Genomic DNA, 12,632 nt, shown 5'->3' with positions numbered 1-12,632 from the left:
TGCATTAGCCGGCAGGCTCTTACCACTAGCACCACCCAGAAAGCTCACTGACTGAGTCTAAATAACTTGCTCCATCATAAAGCCTGTCAGGGACAGAGCTGAGATCTGAACCCAGGCTGAGGAAGACCCTTGAGTCACAGCGCTAGATTGCTTCCTCATCTCCTCTTATTAACCAGGGAATCAGGCAAGCTACCTTATCCATTTTTTAACATCTGCAATTTTTTGCAAAGAAAGTGAAAGATGCCCAATTGTGTCTGACTCTTTGTAACTCCATGGACTGATGGTCCATGGAATTCTCCAGGTCAAAACACTGGAGTGGGTAGCTTTTCCCTTCTCCAGGGGATCTTCCCAACCCAGGGACTGAACCCAGGTCTCCTGCATTGCTGGCAGATTCTTTACCAGCTAAGCCACAAGAGAAGCCCAAAAATACTGGAGTGGGTAGCCTATCCCTTCTCCAGCAGATCTTCCTGACCCAGGAATCGAACCAGGGTCTCCTGCATTGCAGGTGGATTCTTTACCAACTGAGCTACCAGGGACAAAGGAACATTGGGAAATAGGGAATAATAACTCACACAGAGTTGAGGCTCCCATCACATGAGACTGTGTGTCTGCAAGCACACAGAATAATGCCAGTGATGTTCTCTTTGATTTATTTGTTGAAAACCTATTCAATATTTTTTATTTAGTTAATTATTTTTTTAGTAAACATATATTGAGCTCCTCCTTTGTAAGACGATATATAATGTATATGCATTTCAGAGAAGACCGGGCCCCAACACCAGTCTAATGGAGAGAGTGCTAGGCAAAGGTTTAAGGTATACAGCATCAAGATTTGACTTACATATCAATACATCATGAAAGGATTATCACAGTAAAGTTTAGTGAACACCCATCATCTCATATAAATAGAAAAACTTTTTGAATAGAAAAAACAATTTTTCTTTGTGATGAGAACTTTAAGATTTACTTTCTTAAAAACTTCCAAATGTCACATGAGCAGCGTTAATTATATTTATCCTATTGTGCATTATATCCCTAGTACTTATTGCTAAAAGTTTGTGCCTTTTGATTGACTTCATCCAATCGTTGTTACCCCTACTCCCTGCCTCTGGTAACCACAGAACTTAATCTGTTTTTCTGTGAGTTTATTTTTGAAGTATAATTATCTAGAACACTGTCAGTTCCTGTTACACAACACAGTAATTTGATTTTTCTATACATTTCAAAGTGATCACCACAGTAAGTCTAGTGACCATATGTTAACATACAAAGATGCTACACGGGTATTGATTATATACCTCATACTAGGCATTTCATACCTGTGTCTCATTAATTTTACACCTGAAAGTTTGTGGAGAGGTGTAAGCTTTCAGATGACTTGAATTCTTAAGCAAGGAACTTCGATCACATGAGTAAGATGCTCTGGGGTACTAAAACTGTAACTTGAACCCAAAGAACTGGCTTCTGCTGCCTGCTCCTGGGTGATATGGCCTTGGAACAGGTATTCGGTCTTTCTGTAGATAATTTCCCTTCCTTGAATATAGTAGAACCAGATTTCTCACCTTATTATGTGAACAGTAATATGTAATGAACTCAAACTACAGCATTAAAAACCATTCATAACTGTATACAGTTAAATTTTGCTTTAACAACTGCACAATTGGAATAAATATACTGGGGATAAATGTTCATACAGGAGGTTCAAAGTAGTATTCAATGAATGGCAACTCCCTTCTGCTTCCCTCACAAAAAACACACTTGACCCAGAGAATGTTCTTAATAATCGCTGGGTTTTAACATGTGAGCTCAGTTGTTCAGTCGTGTCCAACTCTCTGTGACCCTATGAACTGTAGCCCAACAGTCTCGTAGTGACCCCAAATTAATAGATTTCTCATCCTGGTTATTAATTCAATGTTGAATTAATGTAGTGGCTTGCCAAATTAGAATTTTGGTTTACCTAGTTAGACATGATTGCAGACTTTAAGACTCTTTGAGACTTGTTTCTCTTAGCTGATCTACTATTTAAATTAGGTTCAGGAAGTACCCGCATGAGGACAGCCCAAGAAATCATCCAGGCATTCCATGAGGGAAGTTGGGGTACTTCCCCTGCACACACAGCCAGCAGCACAGAAGCCCTTTCAACATCCAGAAATAGATCTCCCATTGAGCCTCTGTTTATCTCCTCTGACCATAAAAAGCAGCTGGCTCGGCAGGAAAGACTGGTGGCTGCAATTAACTCCAGGAGACTGTAAGCCCAGTCCCAAGCAACATGAATAAAGGCTACTCAAAGAACTTTTGGAGTCATGTTGCTAGCTCATTGCTAGGACCATTCGGTCATCTGAGGAGGAAATCTGTGAGCTAAACACCAGACAAACTGCAACATTTCCTGTAGCCACCAGAGGCACTCAGAATCATCACATTATTCTGGGAGATGCTTCAGAATGATGATCAAATATCTAAAAAATGATTAAATGCTGATGGCATTTTGTTAAATGAAAAGCATCCAAAAAAAAAAAAAAAAGGATTGCTTGATCCCATTGTTTTCCTCTTCTGTGACTTGGTATTCAAACTTTTGCTCAATATTAGACTAATAGGAGCTTCCCTTATAGCTCAGTCAGTAAAGAATCTGCCTGCAATTCAGGAGACCCAGGTTTGATTCCCTGGTTGGGAAGATCCTCTGGAGAAGGAAATGGCAACCCACTCCAGTATTCTTGCCTGGAGAATCCCATGGACAGAGGAGCCTGGCAGGCTACAGTCCATGCGTTCGAAAGAGTCAGACACGACTTAGCGACTAAAAGAAAGAGAGAGACTAATAGTAGTTGCAAAGAAAAAGCTGAATCAGAATTTTTAAAGCCACTGGAGGCAATAAGAGGTCTGTATTGGAACACTTTACACTTCATCGCTAAGCAATTACCAGGTCATTAGGAAACAACATCAAACATCTCTCATATTTTTGTAAGAGCCCTTAAGACCACTATTTTTGTTGCTTATTTTCTATACAAATGAATTAATAAAGGCCTAGAAAATTGCAGTAATTTAATTCACTATGCATGTGTCCAGGAGCAGAAACAGGAAGTATCAAGTGCAACCAAATGACCATCTGAGGCTCATTTCAAATTTATATTAACTTGGTATTATTAATATTCTTGAGCTCATGCTCAGTAGTGACTGACTTTTCACGACCCCGTGGACTGTGGCTCCCCAGGCTCCTCTGTCCGTGGGATTCTCCAGGCAAGAATACTGGAGGAGGTTGCCATTTCCTTCTCCAGAGGATCTTCCCAACCCAGGGATCGAACCCCTGTCTCTTGCATCTCCTGCACTGGCCAGCAGATTCTTTACCACCAGCGCCACCCTGGACGCCCATTAAATAAGCCAAGAAAGGCCCCAAGTTTTTACCCCCAAAACTTCTCTGGGGCCCAACAATTGCTTTTAAAGCTACAGGTAGGCATTTTGTATTATAAAAGTCTAGCTCTTTGCTTTTATTGCATCTAAAATTTGTTTTTTATAAAACTAAATATTTCTAGGGTGCAGTTTCTACAATGTTGTAAACCCTCTATAGCTGATGGATCCCTGCTGAATACAATAAAAATAAAAACCAGTTACTGGAAAAGGTAAGAATAAGCAAAACTAAGCAGGTTGTGCTGGGAAATCAAATATGGAGAAGCAGCCCCCTTCGTGGGAGGGTCTCGATTGTTTTCCTCGAATGTTTTGCTCCAAGGCATGATTGTAGAGGACACAGCTGCAAAAATTTCAGTTGAACCCCCTGCCATCTTCACCTGCCTTCAGAACTAAGAAGACAGGGCAGGAGGGGCATTGTGGAGGGGAGAGAGTGGAGAAGGAGAAATGAATGAAAAGAGGAAATCTCAGCAGAGAAACAGAATCTATTTTTAAAAGAACCAAATAAAACTCTCAGACTGGAAAAATGCAACATCTGGAAAAATTCACTGGTTGAATTCAGAACTATAACAGAGATAGCTGAGTGAAGTGTCAGTAAACTTGAGGACAGATCAATAAGAAATATTATATCTGAAGAATAGAAAGAATTTTTTAAAAATGAATAGAATCTTAAGAATCTCTCAAAGTCGCTCAGTCGTGTCCAACTTTTTGTGACCCCGTGCACTGCAGCCCACCAGGCTCCTCTGTCCATGGGATTCTCCAGGCCAGAATACTAGAGTGGGTAGCCATTCCCTTCTCCAGGGGATCTTCCCAACCCAGGGATCGAACCCAGGTTTCCAGAATTGCAGGTGGATTTTTAACCGTCTGAGCCACCAGGGAAGCCCTGTGTAGGATGATATCAAAAATTCTCATATATGTAAACTTAAACTCCTAGACAGAGAGAAGAAAGAGATTGGAGGATAGACTACAATTGGACACAAGAAATCTTTTGGGAAAATAGTAACTTGATTGTGGTAATGATTTATACACCCGTGGAAACTCATTCAACTGTACACTTCAAATATAAAAGTTTAATGTCCATTCTATATCAGTGAGCCAGTTTAAATGATTTAAAATTATATACACATGCGAAAAAGTAAATGTTCTTACACCCAAATAAGATTTTTGGGTTTTTTAATATTCTTTTTCGTATTTTCTAAATTCTCATTATATACATGTCTTTTTGTGTTTCATTCAAGTTCTATGTTTTAAAATTGGGAAAAATTAAAATTGTTTCTAAACAAGCAACTTTCTTTGCCAGCAAAGGTCTGTCTAGTCAAAGCTATGGTTTTTCTGGTAGTCATGTATGGATGTGAGAGTTGGACCATAAAGAAAGCTGAGCACTGAAGAATTGATGCTTTTGAACTGCAGTGTTGGAGAAGACTCTTGAGAGTACTTTGGACAGCAAGGAGATCCAACCAGCCCATCCTAAAGGAAATCAGTCTTGAGTATTCAGTGAAAGGACTGATGTTGAAGCTGAAACTCCAATACTTTGGCCACCTGATGCAAAGAACTGACTCACTTGAAAAGACCCTGATGCTGGGAAAGATTGAGGGCAGGAGGAGAAGGGGAGGACAGAGGATGAGATGGTTGGATGGCATCACTGACTCAATGGACATGAGTTTGAGTAGGCTCTGGGAGCTGGTGATAGACAGGGAAGCCTGGTGTGCTGTAGTCCATGGGGTCGCAAAGAGTCGGACACGACTGAGCGACTGAACTGAACTGAACTGAAATAAGCAACTTAGTTTAAATATAGTATTACTTATCTGGTTTTGTCTTTGGGTACTTTCTATTAAAGTTTTAGAGAAAATTTAAGTATTATATTTGTCTTACCTATTGGATATGCTGTGTGTTTAGAGTGTTTCTTGTTTTATTTTATTTGAAATAGCATGCCTCCTATTAAGTTTTGATTTGTGGCTGTCTGAAAGACAAGGAAAACACAAAAATGCTTAAATCAAAAATAGCTGTCTTACCATACTTAAATGGTTCAAACCTAAGCCAAAAAGAGTATATTCCAATCTGCTCAGTGTATATGGATTAAAATTACCTACTGAGTTCATTATTAACTTTTTAAAGTTTTATTAATGAAAATCAGCAGAATCACCATGTTTTGTTATTATGATAATTGTTTCCATAACCATTTTAAACACTGCATGAGAATTTTGTCTCTTCTTAAGCATATTTCTTCTAGTATGTGACTATAAGAACTCATATTTTGTGAATGTGGGCAGAAGAACTAGTTTATTAAGTAAATGTTTCTTTGTCTCTGATAGTTTACTGATATATGTAAATGTTAAATAGAAGAAGCCCAAGGCAATTGATTTTATAAACCATTGTATTGCCACTATTTTCTCCTTTTTATAAGGCCCCTTGGGTTTTATCACATAACTTTTTTTAAAATTAGAAGTTACAAATTAAGAGCCAAATGGTTTTAATTTACAGTTAAGCTAAAAAGAAAGCAAATTAAGTGTTTTGTAGACAAAAATTTAACTAATAACCTATTTGGTGTTGCTGACAGTGATTACATTTCATCACCTCATTATCATCATATAGCCTTAGTAATAGGCCTAGAGTCTCAGGCTGTGCCCTCCAAAACAGCAGAGCCCAAGATCAGATCTTGCTTGTAGGTAATAGTTTATTCTGGCATGTGAATCTGAGAAACAAGAGCAGCAGCTGGGAGAATGAAACAGGAAATGAGAGTGGATTTATCAAAGGCTGCATTATCAAGGCACTGTTGCCTCTGCCGGCACCTCGCCTCAATCAATCCTCGAGGTCCCTCTGAAGAGCTAGGTAGAATGTTTCTCAAATTGTCCACCCTGAAAACAGAGGAGGGGATGTTTATCCACCTGCTCTGATTCCCATTAGTTGAGGGTTGCTCCATGGAACAAAACTCCCTCATACTTCCATGTACGTGAATCTCAAGGGCTCAGCAGTCTCCGCAGAGCATCCAATGAAGCAGAAGCAGAGAACTCCCAAGACGGAAACCAGAGGAAGGAGCTGTCAGATTGCCCTTGCCAGCAACTGACTGCCTCCTGCAGCTGAAGACAAACGATGGGCTGAGACGTGAGAGCATAAGCGGTAACAATGCGGCGTTCTAGGGATGAACAAACCAACAGAGGAGAACCAAGACAATTTGTTAGGCTAATCCCATTAGCCTCTGATACACAACACACACACACGCGTGTGTGCGCGTCCTGACTCTGGCGTCCATCGGATTTCGAGAATCAATTGTGTTCTCTTCCAGACTCTACGTTCGGTAATATCAAGTTAGGAGTTTCAAATCAGCAAAGATGTGAGTGTTTTGCACTACAGAAACCGGCAGGCTTTACACATCAGAGCATTTTTGTTTGTTTCTTTAGTGGGAGTGGGGCGGAGAGCTGCCTTACAGCGTGCCACCACTGTCTGTATGATATGTACGTGTATGCATGTGCTTGCATATACATAGACACACATGACAAAGGTTTCACTTAGTTGTAAATTGTAAGTTAAACAATTTTGGTAAAATAATAAAAATAAATTTTAAAGTAGTACTATTTTGATTTCAAAATAGAAACTATCATAGGAGCCTTTGTATGAAGGAATAAACTTGAAAGCATCAGTAAAATATTAATGCACCACCTCCCTAAACACAGATTAAGTGGGGAAGAAAAGAGCCCAGCTGAGATAGTAGCCATATGACAATCTGTTACGGCCTGACTGGTATACACATGAAATTTCTCAGACATTCAAGGACTAGACGCATAGTACAAGTAGCCCTCCAATTCCTTCAAAGTTCCTGATTTTTTTTTTTAAAGCATGTTTTAACATTGAAATAGCCATTTGGGGCCCAAATTCAAATTACCGAATTCATCGTATTGCTTATAACTTCTTGCAGTTTGAAAGATCTTACTTGTAACTTCGGATCCACAAGTTTCAACCAATTTAGAGGACAATCTGGTTACCAAAGGTAGCAAAGCTTGCCACAGAAAAATATTAGTTCAAAGGGCCAGAACATACAAAAGGAGAAAAATTCTGCAAAAGCCAGTGCTTCAGTTCTGTGGTTATCTTTTCTGTCAGGAGCCAAATGTAAATTCTATTTACATTTATCCCAGGCTACTTATTGGTAAATATCCTAACGTAAGACTATTACTACATTTAAAATTTCACAATTTAAATTTCTTTCATGATGTTTCCACTTTAGAATAAACTTGAAATAGAAGCTTCTTTTAGGAAACACTCTGTTGAGTGTTCAGCATTTCAGCTGCTGGTGAAATGCTGTTAGCAGCATCAGTATTAGCTGAACCAAGATGTGGTTATTAAAGTCAGAATAATGAAAGTGATTACCCTGGAATCTCTCTTTGCTCTCTCACTCTTTTTTGATATATAACTCTGTTGGTCCTGATACAAAAATATTTAATCTTTGCCTTTCCAAAATGACCCAGGGTCATGTAGCTAACAATGACTTTAGACTAGTTAAATTAAATTATTCTTACCTTGTCACGTCACTTCATTGTATCATCAACTGAATTTAGTATCAAAGGTGAATTTACTTAAGTTGCTCCTTCCCTTGCTTTATTTTTCTGATAAACATAAGAACATTGTAGTAAGTGTCCAACACTTACAGCAACTTTTTTTATAGCTTACATGATGATTGCTTTTAACACTTAAACCTAATATCACACTGCTTATAGGAGAGGTGAAATGAAAATGCTAAATGCTATGTATTTAATGGACATGAAGAGAAAGATGCATTGTGAAATGCTTGAGAAACTTTTGACTTCATGAAATCAGAGGCTTTAGTTTCAGACAGACTTACCTCACCAAGAATTGCCTAACCATATAATATTGGGCAAATTAATTAATCTCTCTAAGCCTCAGTTTCTTCATCTATAAACAAGAGATGCAATATAACCTAACTCTCAGAGCTCTTGAAAATTATGACTAAGATGATATATATCAAAGCATCAACACAATGCACGGAACAATGTTAGATTCAAAAGATCAAACCAAAATAAAACATTGTTATTTTCAGAAATAATTTCATCTATAAAACGGAGATAATAGCTCATTTCAAGGGATATTGTGAGGAATAAAATAGTCTACACATGTAATTGCCTAGAAAAAAATTCTTAATATGAGGTAGATAATCAAGAAATGATACCTGTTATTCGATTTATTGCCACTGAACCAAGTTCTTTTACATGCTTGTTTTATAAAGCTTATAATTTGGAGCCCTCTGGTGTTCATACTGGGCACTGCAATTTTGAATCAGTTGGTAGAGTTACGCTTAGATCGGTTATTTCCTCAAACTATTATTTACATATGATTTTGTCAATCCAAAAGACCTGTTACTTATTTAATATTTTAATTTAACTATTTCTTAAGGGAAAATCGACATATTTCCTAAACCATTTTTCTATCATTATGATAAATATTAAAGCACTATGTTTTTAACATCTGTGTATGGATGTGAGTTGGACTGTGAAGAAGGCTGAGCACCAAAAAATTGATGCTTTTGAACTGTGTTGTTGGAGAAGACTCTTGAGAGTCCCTTGGACTGCAAGGAGATCCAACCAGTCCATTCTGAAGGAGATCAGCCCTGGGATTTCTTTGGAAGGAATGATGCTAAAGCTGAAACTCCAGTACTTTGGCCACCTCATGCGAAGAGTTGACTCGTTGGAAAAGACTCTGATGCTGGGAGGGATTGGGGGCAGAAGAAGGGGACGACAGAGGATGAGATGGCTGGATGGCATCACAGACTCGATGGACATGAGTCTGAGTGAACTCCAGGAGTTGGTGATGGACAGGGAGGCCTGGCGTGGTGCGATTCATGGGGTCGCAAAGAGTCGGACAGGACTGAGCGACTGAACTGAAATACACAACTGTTAACATAGAACATTATAATTTGGGTACCAACCAGAATTATACCTCATACAACAGTGAGAAACCTCATTTTATTTTATTTTATTTTCATTTTATATCAATAGATTTCATTATATGCATGGTTAGGAGAGCTTTCAATTTTTAAGCAAGTTTTTAGAGCAATGAATCTTAAAGAATCATGAGACGTTAGTTTGATGGACAAGAGGACAACGGATTTTTTTGAACAGAGATTAAGTACATGTAAATGCAGAGGGCTGTGGAAGCACTTGCCTCATGGCAGAAACTGCCAGCGGCTGGACCTGAGGTCCACGTGAGAGGCGGGCGTGGCCACATCAGGGTCGGCCTCCTGTGTCCTGGGGAAAACGGACTCCTTTCCTGTAGAGTCATTATTTTCCCAAGAATTGAGTTCCATGAAATTTTAGTAAATACTTCTCACCATCTCTCAAAAAGAAAATGCGTGTGTGTGCGCGCGCGCGCGCGCGGGTGCGTGCGTGTGGTGTTAAGTTTGCAAAAAGCTGAGTTAAACCAAATTACACAATATTTTTTTATTGCAGAGGTTGCAAAAGCACTGTAAAACTTTAAGGGGAAATTAAAACGGTAATATGCAGATTTCGTAACCGTGTTTGATCTTTGAGTGGTTTAGTTTTTGAAATGTCTTGTGAGAAAAGTAAGGAACGCCCTGGGATTATGGAGAGTTCTTTTTTATAAAGATAGTAATAACATGATTAGATCTGTATTTCAGAAAAATCATCGTTAACAGTATGGTGGCTAACTTGGGAGAAAAAAAAAGTAGAGGCTGCCAAATGTGTTAGATTATGGCTGAATCACCCCTGTGCTATGCTTAGTCTCTCAGTCATGTCTGACTCTTTGAGACCCCATGGACTGTAGCCTGCCAGGCTCCTCTGTCCATGGGGACGCTCCAGACAAGAATACTGGAGTGGGTTGCCATGCCCTCCTCCAGAACTTCCCAAGCCAGGGATAGAACCCAGGTCTCCCGCATTGCAGGTGGGCTCTGTCCAGTCTGAGCCACCAGGGAAACTCTGAATCACCCGTAGTACATGTAGAAAACATAACACAGTCACTACATATGTCATGATTTAGACTATAATAGTGAAAAATAATTTTAGGACAGTACAAATTTGAAAGGAGTAATTTATGCCTGAAAAGAAAAAGACACTAATTAAATAAAGTAATGGAGCTTATTGGAAGGAATGACAAAACCTAAGCGATAAAGAGAAAGGACAGAAGAGGCTTCTTAGAATGTCAGAAAAATATTCCATGCCAAGAAATTAGTACAACAGTAAATATATCTGAGTAATAGAAAATAATCATGATGATGGAATAAAATGTATACTAGATGCTAAACAGCAACAAATTATAAAAAAATTATTTCTTTTTTATTTGAATAATTATTTTGTGTACTTTAAAGTCTTCTTGGTGCTTTTGTGGAAAATGACAGATGGAGGTGGAATACTTAACTTATGAAATACAAATCAGCTGTGGCTCTTACTATCATTATGAGTTATCAAAGCCAGACTGTGTGTGAGTGTATGTATGTAGTGATTGGTAGTGTTTTGGCAAAAATGAGTTGGAGATAGAAAGAGGTGGAATTAAAAAAAAAAAAAATCTCTTAAGGTAGAAAGCAAAACTCCTTGAATATTTAAGAGGAAAAAAAAGGGAGGAAAATCTTTTCCAGAGGATATTAAATTATTCAAGCAGGTTGATGGATCCTGTTTGCTCTCAAACTGATTGTATTAACCAGCATTTAGAACAGTTGCTCTACTCATTTGACAGTTATGGGGAATAATTACTCATTTTCCTTATCAAACTGGTTTGAAATGTCACATTGTGTGAGAGTTCCTGCAGCTTGTCAGATTGTGTTAATTTTGTTCATTTTTCTAGTGAATGTTTTAAACTGTTGACCCAGCTCATGAATACAGCAGCCCTTTTCTTTCTCTTCTGAAAAAGATAGGTGATTGGGTAACAGACACCATTGGATATGCAGAAAATGAAGCATCCTGATATAGAGGTAAGTCAATATTTTTAAAAGAAAGTCAACATAATTTTTTCTTCTTTTCAAATTCTTCCATTGATATTATGTGACATTTATTTCAGGTGAATTTAATCAATTAAATTTTGTTTTTAATTTATATGTTCACTGACTATTCCCTAATACTATTATAGAATGAATTGTGGTTGTGATATTTTTAACTGTTCCAAGGAACAGAGGGAAAGAAAATTAGAAACTAGGAGACAGTCTGGAGTCTATGTTAAGAACACAAGTTGAGGAATTTAATCTAGGTTCATAGTCCCGCTCCACAGTTCTTAGCTGTCTGACCTAAGCCAGTTTCTTTGTCTGAAAGATGGATGAAGATAATGCCTCTCTCCAAAGAGATTTTATGCATATGTGAACAATTATTTTATTGTTGTGGAACAGTCTAAAATTACACTGTTAATATTAATTTAATACTATTACTTTGGGTTTTATTTTTCAAAATGAAAATTAAAACAAGAGCCTGATAGTATGAACCATTTGGTACTCCGGATTCTCCTTGGGTTCCACTAATTTATCCAACCTTATCTATAACTAATTCCCAGAATTAATCCCCCATTTCAACGTGGCTGGTCTTGTTGACCAAGCTTCCTAACTTCCATTTCTCGAGATTCCAGCTGGATCATGCCTTCAAGGATGTCCTCACTCGTCCCAAACAAAACATCAAGCACAGGATCCTAATTCTCTTTTAAGGTATCCACATATATACATATGATCATAAATTAGTGATATTAAGCATTTGTAAGAACATGTTTGCTTTTTAATAACTGCCTCTTAAGTTATCTGGAAAATTGCCTTGTAGGAGAATGTCAATCATCAAGAGTTAGGAGTAATTTTTGGCAAAGAGCTGTATTGATGTGGTGAAGAATCTGCCTGACAATGAAGGAGATATCAGAGATGGGGATTCGATCCCTGGTTTGGGAAGCTCCCCTGGAGAAGGGAATGGCAAGCCACTCCAGTATTCTTGCCTGGAAAATGCCATGGACAGAGGAGCCTGGAGGGCTATAGTCCATGGGGTCGCAAAGAGTCAGACACAACTGAAGTGACTTAGCATACAGCGCAACACGAAATACTCTAAGTGGTTGCCTGTCCACTCTGCCCATTTATAAGCTCATCCTAGATGAATAGGATAATACTTATACGTGTAGTCGTTACTTCCTCAAAGATCAGAAAATAAGGAAAACTAGGAATGAGAAAACCTTGCATTATTAAATTTGTATTTGGCAACTAAAAACCTCAAATCTCTAATTCTCATATGATAGACCAGAGATCCTAATACCAC

Source organism: Capra hircus, chromosome 9 (assembly GCF_001704415.2).
Source record: "Capra hircus breed San Clemente chromosome 9, ASM170441v1, whole genome shotgun sequence".
Taxonomy (NCBI): domain Eukaryota; kingdom Metazoa; phylum Chordata; class Mammalia; order Artiodactyla; family Bovidae; genus Capra; species Capra hircus.
This window is presented reverse-complemented; position numbering follows the sequence as displayed.